Below are 4,154 nucleotides of genomic sequence, written 5' to 3' on the forward strand. Positions count from 1 at the left end.
CGGCTCGTCTAGCGGGCTGCGGGGAGACAGAGGGGCGGGGAACGCTCTGAGGGCGGGGGAAGGAGAGCGCGGGCTCGGGGCGCGGGGAGGGACACCGGGGTCCTGGGGAGAAGGCGCTCGGGGCGCGCCTTCCACTTTGGCTCTGGGGAGTTAGCTCAGCCGGCCTGCCCAGGCCTCCGTCTCGCTCTTACAAGCGCCGAACCGTATCGCCCGGGGTCCCGCCCTGCCACTGCCTCCACCCCTCCAGCCCTGCCACTTCCCGACAGCTTGGCCCCTCTTCCTCGGGGTCCATCCCCAGCGCACACCCAGGCTCCCCCCCAAGCCAGTCACCTGCGCCAGCCGCTGTCGGTTCAGGACAAGTCTGTGACAGATGCGGCCGAGGCCCTGAGCGAGAGAGGATTTAAGGATTCTAGGGAGGGATGAGAGACCGCTCCGAGGGTGGAGACCCCTCCTGAGTGTGGGGGGTGGCGGTGCTGGCTTTCCTCGCATCTCCTTCCCCTCCCTCTCCTAATCTCTGGGTCTGTTTTCCTGTTTTCGGTTTGCGTCTGACTCAGACTGTCTGGCTGTCTCTCTGGGGCTGTGTCTGACACAGTCTCTGTCCATCTCTATCTCAGTCTTCTTCTGCCTCTAGGTCTCTGTTCCTCAGTCTCTGTCTCTGGCTTTCTGCCTCTGTCCTCTTCTTGGAAATCTTTTCTGTCTCTGTCCCTTCTTGTCTCTCCCTGAGGTTATCTCTCTCTGTCCCTGACCCCTTTTCTGTCTCTCTGTCTCTGTCCTGGCCACCAGTGCTCCTGACTGCAGTTGCCTAAGGTATTCCCCAGCTTTCTCCTTGCAGAACCCTGCAGGGGGCAGGGGCTGCCTGAGCTGGGAGGGCCTGAGCAAGAGGAGAAGAGCGAGGGGCAGGAAGGGGCCAGGAGGGAGAAGCCTTTAGTATTAGCGAACTTACAACAGCCTGCAGTCGAGAAACAGCCCTCGAGGAGTGAGTTGAGTTGCCCAAGTGCGTGCAGCTGGCATGTGTGGGCATCAGGATTCACACCCAGAATGGCATGAAACAAACAGCCCACACTGCCTTGGATGGAGGGAGGGGAGGCGCCGGCTTTCCTCGCAGCTCCCACTCCCGCCTATTGCTTGGGAGGATGGAACCCCGCGGGGTCGTTCTGGCTCCGTATAAAGTCCCCTCGGGCTCTGGGTCTGAGGCAGCTACTCGAGCTGCGGTGCACACTGTGCCAACGCTCTCTGCAGCTAACTCCCCGTCTCATCGTGGAGGCCAAGGTGAGCGGGCTTGGCCAAAAGATGCTTTTATCATCCCCCCTTCCCAGGCCCAGGATTTGGCTCTCTGATGCCAAGAGAGCAAAGGGCATCCTGCAGACAGGTGGTGAGCTCCTAGCCACAGGGATTAGCGGGCTCCTCGTCCGAGGGCCTGAGCCGGCTTGGGCTCCATTAGACAGGCTGGATTAGGGTGGCTGCGGGGATTTGGACAAGGCTGGTAGAGGCAGCAAGCAAGAAACATGCCGCCTTTCTCTCTTCCCCCGCCTCTCCCAGGCCCCGATACTTTCTACTGCCAGAACCACGTCTCCTGGTGGAAGCCCAGAGTCAACAGGCTGGGTCTAGCCCTGCTCCTGTCCATTTTAACAGTGGGAAGGGTGGGGAGCTTGGCTGGTGCCAGGCCCTGAGCCTGACATTGCAAAGGACTGCATAAACTGGGTTTGGGAGGTGGATGGGCCCTTCCCTGTTCAGGACGAGCCTGACAGCTCCCAGCACACAGCAGCCTCCTGCTTGGCATGACCAAGGCAGCCACTGCCCCTGTCTGGAGGACAGACCATCAGGAAGCGGGGGCAGCAGCTGGGGGACTGGCAGGGGGTCCTCGCCCTGTAGGAGGGAGGCACGCACACCTGTGAGCAGGGGGCTGGAGGAGAAGGGGAGGGGGGTGGCAGGATTTTAGACCTGATGGAGATTTGGCTCTCGGAGGGGTGGAGGATGGCATATGGGGCATTCCCTGAGAATATGAGGACCAGAGACACAGCTGAGCAGGTCAAGGAGGGCAGAAGCCAAGAGTTTGGGTTTGGGCAGGAAAGTGGAGGCTTCATGGTTCATGAGCCTGGAACTGAGGGAAGAGGCCAGGGCAGGAGAGAAAGCTGAGGTGGGATCGCCACGGTGGCGTTTAAAGCCGTGGGACGCAGGAGTTCCCTGGGGCTGAGAGTGTGGACAGACAGTGAGGCTGGAGCCCCAGGAACCCCAACAGGCGGATCTGAGCAGAAGTAAGGAGACTGGGAGGGGGTGGCCGAGGAGTTAGAGGAGAAGCAGGAGCGTAGGCACCAGAGGGGCCCGGAAACAAGGAGTGAGGAAGGAGGGAACATTCAGCATAATTTATTCAGCCCCGTGCAGGGGCAGAAGGCCAAAGTGCACCTCGCACAGGCCATAGGGCCCTCTTACAGCATCCTGATACAGCTGCTCAGGCTCGATGAGGTAGCACAGAATTTTTACAAAATGCACAGGACGTCATTTAAAAGGTTGTCCCAAGAAGAAATCCTGCTGTTCCCTGACCCTGGGACTGTTTTCCTCGGCTGGGCTGCCATGGCAGAGTTCCATACGGACAGTCAAAGAACAGAGATTTTTTTTTTTTTATGGTGAAAAGCTTTAATAACAGACAATGTGATTTCATACGCAACCAATCAGCAGATTAACAAATCATTTAACTTTCTTTATATAAAACCAATATTCCACTCAAGAAAGATGAACCAAAATGGATCCTTTTACACTCACCAACCTAACTGAGTACAAATGAAGTCCATGATGTACCCCATTAGCATGCTACATGTGTGTCAGTAAAACAAGCCCTCCCCCACCCCAAGCCCTGGCCCCCTGACAAACAGATAAATGACGTGCACTGCCTGATGATACCATAGGTGAGAACTTTGGTTCATGCAGTCAGCTGGCATAGAGGTTGCACCCCAAAACCCCCGCCCTAGCACCCAAAGTCAGTCGGTGGTGGGGGCTCATGGTGTCAGCTGTGTTCCTTCCACACCAGGTGAATACTGTGGTCAGGAATACTGGTGGCAAAGACCAAGCCCGTGTCATTGTGCCCATCTGCTCCATTCAGCCAGGATGCTTCACCTGCCAGGAAGCTTGAGCCTCTCTTTGATTTCTTGTACTCTGGAAGAGGCCAGCGACTAATCAGGCTCTGGGTCTGCAAGTCCATGATGTACAGGTGGCAGCTGCCAAACAGTAGGGCAACAATATTTCCAAAGCCAAGCGAGGCCAAGTTTGCTATCTCAGGAGTCTTGATGACCCTGAGAATATCATAACTGTTGGCAAAGTCCCGCTGCTAGAGACCGAGGGTTGAACTACAAACAATGTATTTGCCATCAACACGAAGTCTTGGCTGCAGGCGGATACTTCTAACCTCAGAGACAAGATGATGTCTTTAAGCACTTGCAGTTGATTTCTGTCCCAATTGGCCAAATCTTAATCTCATATTTGTCTGCACTTAAGAGGAGGTATCCTTCAGGGCTGCGTGCAAGAGAGACTCGACTTTGCACTTCTGCAGAACTACCTTGGTGACCCATGCCGTGTGCCCAGTGAGTGTGCTCAGGCATGCCCCAGTAGATAAAGTCCATCCTTTCACAGTGAAGTCCGCAGAGCCACTCACCAAGGTATCATTGTAGTCCACGCTAAACACTGCCCGCGTGTGCCCGCCAAAGTGCCGGATCCTGGCTCCGGAACTCCATTCCCAGCAAGCCACAGTGTCGTCGAAGGAGCCTGTCACAAGCTTCTGTTCATTGAACTTCACCACGGCACAAGTGTGGGTCTGGATGCCACAAACGCACTGCCCTGTGGTCACACCCCATAGCTTTGCAGACCCTGTGGCTGTTTTCCTCAGCTGGGCGGCCATAACAAAGCCCCACAGACAGAGGGTTAAAGAACAGAGATTTGTCTTCCCACTGGTCTGGAGGCTGGGCGTCTGAGATCAGGGTGCCAGCGTGGTGGGTTCTGGGGCGGGCCTCTCCCTGGCTTGCAGACCATCCTCTTCTCCTTGCGTCCTCATGTGGCCTTTTCTTGGTGTGTGCAGGAGTAGGGAGAGTCCTCTTGTCCTCTGCTCATGAGGCCACCAGTCCTATCGGATTCGGGCTCCACCCTCGCGACCTCATCTAACCTCA

At 56.5% G+C, this 4,154-nt stretch overlaps 1 pseudogene; it reads right to left on the minus strand.

Moving 5' to 3' along the window:
* Positions 1–3,001: 3,001 nt before the first annotated feature.
* LOC101144948 (F-box/WD repeat-containing protein 2-like) lies at positions 3,002–3,889 on the minus strand (annotated as a pseudogene).
* Between the last annotated feature and the right edge of the window lie 265 nt (positions 3,890–4,154).

Source organism: Gorilla gorilla, chromosome 4 (genome assembly GCF_029281585.2).
Source record: "Gorilla gorilla gorilla isolate KB3781 chromosome 4, NHGRI_mGorGor1-v2.1_pri, whole genome shotgun sequence".
Taxonomy (NCBI): Eukaryota; Metazoa; Chordata; class Mammalia; order Primates; family Hominidae; genus Gorilla; species Gorilla gorilla.